The 13,910-nt window shown below is 49.4% G+C and overlaps 1 pseudogene; it reads left to right on the top strand.

Annotated features, from left to right (window-relative positions):
• LOC135533762 (sister chromatid cohesion protein PDS5 homolog A-like) overlaps positions 1-13,910 on the top strand; it is a 48,702-nt pseudogene that overhangs the window by 32,483 nt on the left and 2,309 nt on the right.

Here is a 13,910-nt window from a genome sequence, read left to right as displayed (position 1 = left end):
TCTACACCTCTCTCCTGAGGTAACTACACTCTCTACACCTCTCTCCTGAGGTAACTACACTCTATACACCTCTCTCCTGAGGTAACTACACTCTCTACACCTCTCTCCTCCTGAGGTAACTACACTCTCTACACATCTCTCCTGAGGTAACTACACTCTATACACCTCTCTCCTCCTGAGGTAACTACACTCTCTACACCTCTCTCCTGAGGTAACTACACTCTCTACACCTCTCTCCTCCTGAGGTAACTACACTCTATACACCTCTCTCCTCCTGAGGTAACTACACTCTCTACACCTCTCTCCTGAGGTAACTACACTCTCTACACCTCTCTCCTGAGGTAACTACACTCTATACACATCTCTCCTCCTGAGGTAACTACACTCTATACACCTCTCTCCTGAGGTAACTACACTCTATACACCTCTCTCCTGAGGTAACTACACTCTCTACACCTCTCTCCTCCTGAGGTAACTACACTCTATACACCTCTCTCCTGAGGTAACTACACTCTATACACCTCTCTCCTCCTGAGGTAACTACACTCTATACACATCTCTCCTGAGGTAACTACACTCTATACACATCTCTCCTGAGGTAACTACACTCTCTACACCTCTCTCCTGAGGTAACTACACTCTATACACATCTCTCCTGAGGTAACTACACTCTATACACCTCTCTCCTCCTGAGGTAACTACACTCTCTACACCTCTCTCCTGAGGTAACTACACTCTCTACACCTCTCTCCTCCTGGGGTAACTACACTCTCTACACCTCTCTCCTCCTGAGGTAACTACACTCTCTACACCTCTCTCCTGAGGTAACTACACTCTCTACACCTCTCTCCTGAGGTAACTACACTCTATACACATCTCTCCTCCTGAGGTAACTACACTCTATACACCTCTCTCCTGGGGTAACTACACTCTCTACACCTCTCTCCTGAGGTAACTACACTCTATACACCTCTCTCCTGGGGTAACTACACTCTCTACACCTCTCTCCTGAGGTAACTACACTCTATACACATCTCTCCTCCTGAGGTAACTACACTCTCTACACCTCTCTCCTGAGGTAACTACACTCTATACACCTCTCTCCTGAGGTAACTACACTCTCTACACCTCTCTCCTGAGGTAACTACACTCTCTACACCTCTCTCCTGAGGTAACTACACTCTCTACACATCTCTCCTCCTGAGGTAACTACACTCTATACACCTCTCTCCTGAGGTAACTACACTCTATACACCTCTCTCCTCCTGAGGTAACTACACTCTCTACACCTCTCTCCTCCTGAGGTAACTACACTCTATACACATCCCTCCTCCTGGGGTAACTACACTCTCTACACCTCTCTCCTGAGGTAACTACACTCTCTACACATATCTCCTGAGGTAACTACACTCTATACACATCTCTCCTGAGGTAACTACACTCTATACACATCTCTCCTGAGGTAACTACACTCTATACACCTCTCTCCTCCTGAGGTAACTACACTCTCTACACCTCTCTCCTCCTGGGGTAACTACACTCTCTACACCTCTCTCCTGAGGTAACTACACTCTATACACCTCTCTCCTCCTGAGGTAACTACACTCTATACACCTCTCTCCTCCTGGGGTAACTACACTCTCTACACATCTCTCCTCCTGAGGTAACTACACTCTATACACCTCTCTCCTGAGGTAACTACACTCTATACACCTCTCCTCCTGAGGTAACTACACTCTCTACACCTCTCTCCTGAGGTAACTACACTCTATACACCTCTCTCCTCCTGAGGTAACTACACTCTATACACCTCTCTCCTCCTGGGGTAACTACACTCTCTACACCTCTCTCCTGAGGTAACTACACTCTATACACATCTCTCCTCCTGAGGTAACTACACTCTACACACCTCTCTCCTGAGGTAACTACACTCTATACACCTCTCTCCTCCTGAGGTAACTACACTCTCTACACCTCTCTCCTCCTGAGGTAACTACACTCTCTACACCTCTCCTGAGGTAACTACACTCTCTACACATCTCTCCTCCTGGGGTAACTACACTCTCTACACCTCTCTCCTGAGGTAACTACACTCTATACACATCTCTCCTGAGGTAACTACACTCTATACACATCTCTCCTCCTGAGGTAACTACACTCTCTACACCTCTCTCCTCCTGGGGTAACTACACTCTCTACACCTCTCTCCTGAGGTAACTACACTCTATACACCTCTCTCCTCCTGAGGTAACTACACTCTATACACCTCTCTCCTGAGGTAACTACACTCTATACACATCTCTCCTCCTGAGGTAACTACACTCTATACACCTCTCTCCTGAGGTAACTACACTCTCTACACCTCTCTCCTGAGGTAACTACACTCTCTACACCTCTCTCCTCCTGAGGTAACTACACTCTATACACATCTCTCCTCCTGAGGTAACTACACTCTACACATCTCTCCTCCTGAGGTAACTACACTCTCTACACCTCTCTCCTGGGGTAACTACACTCTATACACCTCTCTCCTCCTGAGGTAACTACACTCTATACACATCTCTCCTCCTGAGGTAACTACACTCTCTACACCTCTCTCCTCCTGAGGTAACTACACTCTATACACCTCTCTCCTGAGGTAACTACACTCTCTACACCTCTCTCCTGAGGTAACTACACTCTATACACCTCTCTCCTGAGGTAACTACACTCTATACACCTCTCTCCTCCTGAGGTAACTACACTCTCTACACCTCTCTCCTCCTGAGGTAACTACACTCTCTACACCTCTCTCCTCCTGGGGTAACTACACTCTCTACACCTCTCTCCTGAGGTAACTACACTCTATACACCTCTCTCCTCCTGAGGTAACTACACTCTATACACCTCTCTCCTGAGGTAACTACACTCTATACACCTCTCTCCTCCTGAGGTAACTACACTCTCTACACCTCTCTCCTCCTGGGGTAACTACACTCTCTACACCTCTCTCCTGAGGTAACTACACTCTATACACCTCTCTCCTGAGGTAACTACACTCTCTACACCTCTCTCCTGAGGTAACTACACTCTCTACACCTCTCTCCTGAGGTAACTACACTCTCTACACCTCTCTCCTCCTGAGGTAACTACACTCTCTACACCTCTCTCCTGAGGTAACTACACTCTATACACCTCTCTCCTCCTGAGGTAACTACACTCTATACACATCTCTCCTCCTGGGGTAACTACACTCTCTACACCTCTCTCCTGAGGTAACTACACTCTATACACCTCTCTCCTCCTGAGGTAACTACACTCTCTACACCTCTCTCCTCCTGAGGTAACTACACTCTATACACCTCTCTCCTGAGGTAACTACACTCTCTACACCTCTCTCCTGAGGTAACTACACTCTATACACCTCTCTCCTCCTGAGGTAACTACACTCTCTACACCTCTCTCCTCCTGAGGTAATTACACTCTATACACATCTCTCCTGAGGTAACTACACTCTCTACACCTCTCTCCTCCTGAGGTAACTACACTCTCTACACCTCTCTCCTCCTGAGGTAACTACACTCTCTACACCTCTCTCCTGAGGTAACTACACTCTCTACACCTCTCTCCTGAGGTAACTACACTCTCTACACCTCTCTCCTCCTGAGGTAACTACACTCTATACACCTCTCTCCTGAGGTAACTACACTCTCTACACCTCTCTCCTGAGGTAACTACACTCTCTACACCTCTCTCCTCCTGAGGTAACTACACTCTATACACATCTCTCCTGAGGTAACTACACTCTATACACATCTCTCCTGAGGTAACTACACTCTATACACATCTCTCCTGAGGTAACTACACTCTCTACACCTCTCTCCTCCTGAGGTAACTACACTCTCTACACCTCTCTCCTGAGGTAACTACACTCTCTACACCTCTCTCCTGAGGTAACTACACTCTCTACACCTCTCTCCTCCTGAGGTAACTACACTCTATACACCTCTCTCCTGAGGTAACTACACTCTATACACCTCTCTCCTGAGGTAACTACATTCTCTACACATCTCTCCTCCTGAGGTAACTACACTCTATACACCTCTCTCCTCCTGAGGTAACTACACTCTATACACCTCTCTCCTCCTGAGGTAACTACACTCTATACACCTCTCTCCTCCTGAGGTAACTACACTCTATACACCTCTCTCCTCCTGAGGTAACTACACTCTCTACACCTCTCTCCTGAGGTAACTACACTCTCTACACCTCTCCTCCTGAGGTAACTACACTCTATACACCTCTCTCCTGAGGTAACTACACTCTATACACCTCTCCTGAGGTAACTACACTCTCTACACCTCTCTCCTCCTGAGGTAACTACACTCTATACACATCTCTCCTGAGGTAACTACACTCTCTACACCTCTCCTCCTGAGGTAACTACACTCTATACACCTCTCTCCTGAGGTAACTACACTCTATACACCTCTCTCCTGGGGTAACTACACTCTCTACACCTCTCTCCTCCTGAGGTAACTACACTCTATACACCTCTCTCCTCCTGGGGTAACTACACTCTATACACCTCTCTCCTGAGGTAACTACACTCTCTACACCTCTCTCCTCCTGAGGTAACTACACTCTATACACCTCTCTCCTCTCTCCTGAGGTAACTACACTCTCTACACCTCTCTCCTCCTGAGGTAACTACACTCTATACACCTCTCTCCTCCTGAGGTAACTACACTCTATACACATCTCTCCTGGGGTAACTACACTCTCTACACCTCTCCATCTCCTTTCTCCCCCTCGCTCTCCTCCTCCTCTCTCTCTTCTCTCCCTCGCTCTCCTCCTCCTCTCTCTTTCTCTCCCTCGCTCTCCTCCTCCTCTCTCTCTCTTCTCTCCCTCGCTCTCCTCCTCCTCTCTCTTTCTCTCCCTCGCTCTCCTCCTCCTCTCTCTTTCTCTCCCTCGCTCTCTCCACACTCTCCGTTTCTCTGTCCTCCCTCTCTCCCTTTGTCTCCTCCCCAGGTGTAGTATAACGTGTGATCTCTCCTCCCCAGGTGTAGTATAATGTGTGGTCTCTCCTCCCCAGGTGCAGTATAATGTGTGATCTCTCCTCCCCAGGTGTAGTATAATGTGTGATCTCTCCTCCCCAGGTGTAGTATAATGTGTGATCTCTCCTCCCCAGGTGTAGTATAATGTGTGGTCTCTCCTCCCCAGGTGTAGTATAATGTGTGGTCTCTCCTCCCCAGGTGTAGTATAATGTGTGATCTCTCCTCCCCAGGTGCAGTATAATGTGTGATCTCTCCTCCCCAGGTGTAGTATAATGTGTGATCTCTCCTCCCCAGGTGTAGTATAATGTGTGATCTCTCCTCCCCAGGTGTAGTATAATGTGTGATCTCTCCTCCCCAGGTGTAGTATAATGTGATCTCTCCTCCCCAGGTGTAGTATAATGTGTGATCTCTCCTCCCCAGGTGTAGTATAATGTGTGATCTCTCCTCCCCAGGTGTAGTATAATGTGTGATCTCTCCTCCCCAGGTGCAGTATAATGTGTGATCTCTCCTCCCCAGGTGTAGTATAATGTGTGGTCTCTCCTCCCCAGGTGTAGTATAATGTGTGATCTCTCCTCCCCAGGTGTAGTATAATGTGTGATCTCTCCTCCCCAGGTGTAGTATAATGTGTGATCTCTCCTCCCCAGGTGTAGTATAATGTGTGATCTCTCCTCCCCAGGTGTAGTATAATGTGTGATCTCTCCTCCCCAGGTGTAGTATAATGTGTGATCTCTCCTCCCCAGGTGTAGTATAATGTGATCTCTCCTCCCCAGGTGTAGTATAATGTGTGATCTCTCCTCCCCAGGTGTAGTATAATGTGTGATCTCTCCTCCCCAGGTGTAGTATAATGTGTGATCTCTCCTCCCCAGGTGTAGTATAATGTGATCTCTCCTCCCCAGGTGTAGTATAATGTGTGATCTCTCCTCCCCAGGTGTAGTATAATGTGTGATCTCTCCTCCCCATCTCTCCTCCCCAGGTGTAGTATAATGTGTGATCTCTCCTCCCCAGGTGTAGTATAATGTGTGATCTCTCCTCCCCAGGTGTAGTATAATGTGTGATCTCTCCTCTCCAGGTGTAGTATAATGTGTGATCTCTCCTCCCCAGGTGCAGTATAATGTGTGATCTCTCCTCCCCAGGTGTAGTATAATGTGTGATCTCTCCTCCCCAGGTGTAGTATAATGTGTGATCTCTCCTCCCCAGGTGTAGTATAATGTGTGATCTCTCCTCCCCAGGTGTAGTATAATGTGATCTCTCCTCCCCAGGTGTAGTATAATGTGTGATCTCTCCTCCCCAGGTGTAGTATAATGTGTGATCTCTCCTCCCCATCTCTCCTCCCCAGGTGTAGTATAATGTGTGATCTCTCCTCTCCAGGTGTAGTATAATGTGTGATCTCTCCTCCCCAGGTGCAGTATAATGTGTGATCTCTCCTCCCCAGGTGTAGTATAATGTGTGATCTCTCCTCCCCAGGTGTAGTATAATGTGTGATCTCTCCTCCCCAGGTGTAGTATAATGTGTGATCTCTCCTCCCCAGGTGTAGTATAATGTGTGGTCTCTCCTCCCCAGGTGTAGTATAATGTGTGATCTCTCCTCCCCAGGTGTAGTATAATGTGTGATCTCTCCTCCCCAGGTGTAGTATAATGTGTGATCTCTCCTCCCCAGGTGTAGTATAATGTGTGATCTCTCCTCCCCAGGTGTAGTATAATGTGTGATCTCTCCTCCCCAGGTGTAGTATAATGTGTGATCTCTCCTCCCCAGGTGTAGTATAATGTGTGATCTCTACTCTCCAGGTGTAGTATAATGTGTGATCTCTCCTCCCCAGGTGTAGTATAATGTGTGATCTCTCCTCCCCAGGTGTAGTATAATGTGTGATCTCTCCTCCCCAGGTGTAGTATAATGTGTGGTCTCTCCTCCCCAGGTGTAGTATAATGTGTGGTCTCTCCTCCCCAGGTGTAGTATAATGTGTGATCTCTCCTCCCCAGGTGTAGTATAATGTGTGATCTCTCCTCCCCAGGTGTAGTATAATGTGTGATCTCTCCTCCCCAGGTGTAGTATAATGTGTGATCTCTCCTCCCCAGGTGTAGTATAATGTGTGATCTCTCCTCCCCATCTCTCCTCCCCAGGTGTAGTATAATGTGTGGTCTCTCCTCCCCAGGTGCAGGCCATTAAGCTGTTGGTGCGTTGGCTCCTCGGTATGAAGAACAACCAGTCTAAATCGGCCAACTCCACCCTCCGACTGCTGTCCGCCATGCTGGTCTCAGAGGGAGACCTCACAGAACAGAAAAAGATCAGGTATGTAGAGGTCAGAGGTCAGCCATGCTGGTCTCAGAGGGAGACCTCACAGAACAGAAGAAGATCAGGTATGTGGAGGTCAGAGGTCAGCCATGCTGGTCTCAGATGGAGACCTCGCAGAACAGAAGAAGATCAGGTATGTAGAGGTCAGAGGTCAGCCATGCTGGTCTCAGAGGGAGACCTCTGGGTCAGGTGTTGAAGGTTAGGGATTAGAGGTCGTTGGTTAAGCGGTCAGGCTAACTACGTTTTCGGGGGGGTGTAGGTTACAAAATAGTAATTCATGCTCATTTCTCGCATCTCTTCCTCCTCTTCCTCCCGCAGTAAGTCAGACATGTCTCGTCTACGTCTGGCAGCAGGAGGAGCCATCATGAAGCTGGCCCAGGAACCGGTTTACCATGACATCATCACACCGGAACAGTTCCAGCTCTGTGGGCTGGTCATCAACGTAAGGCTGTCTGTCGGGGTGGGACTTTAAGGAAACGTTTCTGTCAGCGTGGGACTTTAGGAAACGTTTCTGTCAGGGTGGGACTTTAGGAAACGTTTCTGTCGGGGTGGGACTTTAAGGAAACGTTTCTGTAAGACTGTCTGTCAGGGTGGGACTTTAGGAAACGTTTCTGTCAGAGTGGGACTTTAAGGAAACGTTTCTGTCGGGGTGGGACTTTAAGGAAACGTTTCTGTCGGGGTGGGACTTTAGGAAACGTTTCTGTCAGATTGTCTGTCGGGGTGGGACTTTAAGGAAACGTTTCTGTCAGACTGTCTGTCGGGGTGGGACTTTAGGAAACATTTCTGTCAGACTGTCTGTCGGGGTGGGACTTTAGGAAACGTTTCTGTCAGGGTGGGACTTTAGGAAACGTTTCTGTCAGGGTGGGACTTTAGGAAACGTTTCTGTCAGAGTGGGACTTTAGGAAACGTTTCTGTCGGGGTGGGACTTTAGGAAACGTTTCTGTCGGGGTGGGACTTTAGGAAACGTTTCTGTCGGGGTGGGACTTTAAGGAAACGTTTCTGTAAGACTGTGTGTCAGGGTGGGACTTTAAGGAAACGTTTCTGTCAGGGTGGGACTTTAGGAAACGTTTCTGTCAGGGTGGGACTTTAGGAAACGTTTCTGTCAGGGTGGGACTTTAGGAAACGTTTCTGTCAGACTGTCTGTCAGGGTGGGACTTTAGGAAACGTTTCTGTCGGTGAGGGACTTTAAGGAAACGTTTCTGTCAGCGTGGGGACTTTAGGAAACGTTTCTGTCAGGGTGGGACTTTAAGGAAACGTTTCTGTCGGGGTGGGACTTTAGGAAACGTTTCTGTCGGGGTGGGACTTTAGGAAACGTTTCTGTCAGGGTGGGACTTTAGGAAACGTTTCTGTCAGAGTGGGACTTTAGGAAACGTTTCTGTCGGGGTGGGACTTTAGGAAACGTTTCTGTCAGAGTGGGACTTTAGGAAACGTTTCTGTCGGGGTGGGACTTTAGGAAACGTTTCTGTCAGGGTGGGACTTTAGGAAACGTTTCTGTCAGAGTGGGACTTTAGGAAACGTTTCTGTCGGGGAGGGACTTTAGGAAACGTTTCTGTCGGGGTGGGACTTTAGGAAACGTTTCTGTCGGTGAGGGACTTTAGGAGACGTTTCTGTAAGACTGTCTGTCAGGGTGGGACTTTAGGAAACGTTTCTGTCGGGGTGGGACTTTAGGAAACGTTTCTATCAGAGTGGGACTTTAGGAAACGTTTCTGTCAGGGTGGGACTTTAGGAAACGTTTCTGTCGGGGTGGGACTTTAAGGAAACGTTTCTGTGTTTTCTGTCCTTGTCGTTGAAGTGTTCTGTCCTTGTTGTTGAATTTCTGTCCTTGTTGTTGAAGTGTTCTGTCCTTGTCGTTGAAGTGTTCTGTCCTTGTCGTTGAAGTGTTCTGTCCTTGTCGTTGAAGTGTTCTGTCCTTGTCGTTGAAGTGTTCTGTCCTTGTCGTTGAAGTGTTCTGTCCTTGTCGTTGAAGTGTTCTGTCCTTGTCGTTGAAGTGTTCTGTCCTTGTCGTTGAAGTGTTCTGTCCTTGTCGTTGAAGTGTTCTGTCCTTGTCGTTGAAGTGTTCTGTCGTTGAAGTGTTCTGTCGTTGAAGTGTTCTGTCGTTGAAGTGTTCTGTCGTTGAAGTGTTCTGTCGTTGAAGTGTTCTGTCGTTGAAGTGTTCTGTCGTTGAAGTGTTCTGTCGTTGAAGTGTTCTGTCCTTGTCGTTGAAGTGTTCTGTCCTTGTTGTTGAATTTCTGTCCTTGTCGTTGAAGTGTTCTGTCCTTGTCTTTGAAGTGTTCTGTCCTTGTCGTTGAAGTGTTCTGTCCTTGTCGTTGAAGTGTTCTGTCCTTGTCGTTGAAGTGTTCTGTCCTTGTCGTTGAAGTGTTCTGTCCTTGTCGTGTTGAAGTGTTCTGTCCTTGTTGTTGAAGTGTTCTGTCCTTGTCGTTGAAGTGTTCTGTCCTTGTCGTTGAAGTGTTCTGTCCTTGTCGTTGAAGTGTTCTGTCCTTGTCGTTGAAGTGTTCTGTCCTTGTCGTTGAAGTGTTCTGTCGTTGTCGTTGAAGTGTTCTGTCGTTGTCGTTGAAGTGTTGTGTCGTTGTCGTTGAAGTGTTCTGTCCTTGTCGTTGAAGTGTTCTGTCCTTGTCGTTGAAGTGTTCTGTCCTTGTCGTTGAAGTGTTCTGTCGTTGAAGTGTTCTGTCGTTGAAGTGTTCTGTCGTTGAAGTGTTCTGTCGTTGAAGTGTTCTGTCGTTGAAGTGTTCTGTCCCTGTCCTTGAAGTGTTCTGTCCCTGTCGTTGAAGTGTTCTGTCCCTGTCGTTGAAGTGTTCTGTCCTTGTCGTTGAAGTGTTTTGTCGTTGAAGTGTTCTGTGGTCTCCTGCAGGATGAGTGTTACCAGGTGCGTCAGATCTTTGCCCAGAAGTTACACCTGGCTCTGGTCAAGCTGCTCCTCCCGTTAGAGTACCTGGCCGTCTTCTCGCTGTGTGCCAAAGACCCGGTCAAGGAGAGGAGGGCCCACGCCAGACAGTGTCTGCTCAAGAACATCAGTATCAGGCGGGAATTCATCAACAACAACCCCCTGGCCCACGGTTAGTGAACCGGACCGTAACAACGACCCCCTGGCCCACGGTTAGTGAACCGGACCGTAACAACAACCCCCTGGCCCACGGTTAGTGAACCGGACCGTAACAACAACCCCTGACCCACGGTTAGTGAACCGGACCGTAACAACAACCCCCTGGCCCACGGTTAGTGAACCGGACCGTAACAACAACCCCCTGGCCCACGGTTAGTGAACCGGACCGTAACAACAACCCCCGCCCACGGTTAGTGAACCGGACCGTAACAACAACCCCCTGGCCCACGGTTAGTGAACCGGACCGTAGCAACAACCCCCTGGCCCACGGTTAGTGAACCGGACCGTAACAACAACCCCCTGGCCCACGGTTAGTGAGCCGGACTGTAACAACAACCCCCTGGCCCACGGTTAGTGAACCGGACCGTAACAACAACCCCCTGGCCCACGGTTAGTGAACCGGACCGTAACAACGACCCCCTGGCCCACGGTTAGTGAACCGGACCGTAACAACAACCCCCTGGCCCACGGTTAGTGAACCGGACCGGAACAACAACCCCCTGGCCCACGGTTAGTGAACCGGACCGTAACAACAACCCCCTGGCCCACGGTTAGTGAACCGGACCGTAACAACAACCCCCGGCCCACGGTTAGTGAACCGGACCGTAACAACAACCCCCTGGCCCACAGTTAGTGAACCGGACCGTAACAACAACCCCCTGGCCCACGGTTAGTGAACCGGACCGTAACAACAACCCCCTGGCCCACGGTTAGTGAACCGGACCGTAACAACAACCCCTGGCCCACGGTTAGTGAACCGGACCGTAACAACAACCCCCCGTACCACGGTTAGTGAACCGGACCGGAACATAACAACAACCCCCTGGCCCACGGTTAGTGAACCGGACCGTAACAACAACCCCCTGGCCCACGGTTAGTGAACCGGACCATAACATAACAACAACCCTCTGGCCCACGGTTAGTGAACCGGACCGTAACATAACAACAACCCCCTGGCCCACGGTTAGTGAACCGGACCGTAACATAACAACAACCCCCTGGCCCACGGTTAGTGAACCGAACCGTAACAACAACCCCCTGGCCCACGGTTAGTGAACCGGACCGTAACAACAACCCCCTGGCCCACGGTTAGTGAACCGGACCGTAACAACAACCCCCTGGCCCACGGTTAGTGAACCGGACCGTAACAACAACCCCTGGCCCACGGTTAGTGAACCGGACCGTAACAACAACCCCGTACCACGGTTAGTGAACCGGACCGGAACATAACAACAACCCCCTGGCCCACGGTTAGTGAACCGGACCGTAACAACAACCCCCTGGCCCACGGTTAGTGAACCGGACCATAACATAACAACAACCCTCTGGCCCACGGTTAGTGAACCGGACCGTAACATAACAACAACCCCCTGGCCCACGGTTAGTGAACCGGACCGTAACATAACAACAACCCCCTGGCCCACGGTTAGTGAACCGGACCGTAACAACAACCCCCCGTACCACGGTTAGTGAACCGGACCGGAACATAACAACAACCCCCTGGCCCACGGTTAGTGAACCGGACCGTAACAACAACCCCCTGGCCCACGGTTAGTGAACCGGACCATAACATAACAACAACCCTCTGGCCCACGGTTAGTGAACCGGACCGTAACATAACAACAACCCCCTGGCCCACGGTTAGTGAACCGGACCGTAACATAACAACAACCCCCTGGCCCACGGTTAGTGAACCGAACCGTAACGACAACCCCCTGGCCCACGGTTAGTGAACCGAACCGTAACAACAACCCCCTGGCCCACGGTTAGTGAACCGGACCGTAACAACAACCCCTACTCAACCCCACGACTCAACCCCACTGTTAATACATCAGGACATGACTCAACACCACGACTCAACCCCACTATTAATATATCAGGACACGACTCAACCCCACTGTTAACACATCAGGACACGACTCAACCCCACTGTTAACACATCAGGACACGACTCAACCCCACTGTTAACACATCAGGACACGACTCAACCCCACTGTTAATACATCAGGACACGACTCAACCCCACGACTCAACCCCACGACTCAACCCCACGACTCAACCCCACTGTTAATACATCAGGACATGACTCAACCCCACTGTTAATACATCAGGACACGACTCAACCCCACGACTCAACCCCACTGTTAATACATCAGGACACGACTCAACCCCACTGTTAATACATCAGGACACGACTCAACCCCACGACTCAACCCCACTCTTAATACATCAGGACACGACTCAACCCCACTGTTAATACATCAGGACACGACTCAACCCCACGACTCAACCCCACTGTTAGTACATCAGGACACGACTCAACCCCACTGTTAATACTATCAGGACACGACTCAACCCCACGACTCAACCCCACTGTTAATACATCAGGACACGACTCAACCCCACGACTCAACCCCACTGTTAACACATCAGGACACGACTCAACCCCACTGTTAATACATCAGGACACGACTCAACCCACTGTTAATACATCAGGACACGACTCAACCCCACTGTTAATACATCAGGACATGACTCAACCCCACTGTTAATACATCAGGACACGACTCAACCCCACTGATAATACATCAGGACACGACTCAACCCCACTGTTAATACATCAGGACACGACTCAACCCCACGACTCAACCCCACTGTTAATACATCAGGACACGACTCAACCCCACGACTCAACCCCACTGTTAATACATCAGGACACGACTCAACCCCACTGTTAACACATCAGGACATGACTCAACCCCACTTAATACATCAGGACACGACTCAACCCCACTGTTAATACATCAGGACACGACTCAACCCCACTGTTAATACATCAGGACACGACTCAACCCCACGACTCAACCCCACTGTTAATACATCAGGACACGACTCAACCCCACGACTCAACCCCACTGTTAATACATCAGGACACGACTCAACCCCACTGTTAATACATCAGGACACGACTCAACCCACTGTTAATACATCAGGACACAACTCAACCCCACTGTTAATACATCAGGACACGACTCAACCCCACTGATAATACATCAGGACACGACTCAACCCCACTGTTAATACATCAGGACACGACTCAACCCCACGACTCAACCCCACTGTTAATACATCAGGACACGACTCAACCCCACTGTTAATACATCAGGACACGACTCAACCCCACTGTTAATACATCAGGACACGACTCAACCCCACTGTTAATACATCAGGACACGACTCAACCCCACTGATAATACATCAGGACACGACTCAACCCCACTGTTAATACATCAGGACACGACTCAACCCCACTGTTAATACATCAGGACACGACTCAACCCCACTGTTAATACATCAGGACACGACTCAACCCCACTGATAATACATCAGGACACGACTCAACCCCACTGTTAATACATCAGGACACGACTCAACCCCACTGTTAATACATCAGGACACGACTCAACCCCACTGTTAATACATCA

The sequence above is a fragment of the Oncorhynchus masou genome, unplaced genomic scaffold (assembly GCF_036934945.1).
Source record: "Oncorhynchus masou masou isolate Uvic2021 unplaced genomic scaffold, UVic_Omas_1.1 unplaced_scaffold_2640, whole genome shotgun sequence".
Lineage (NCBI taxonomy): Eukaryota > Metazoa > Chordata > Actinopteri > Salmoniformes > Salmonidae > Oncorhynchus > Oncorhynchus masou.
Note: the sequence above shows the minus strand (reverse complement) of the source record. Positions and strands in the feature narration are given on the sequence as shown.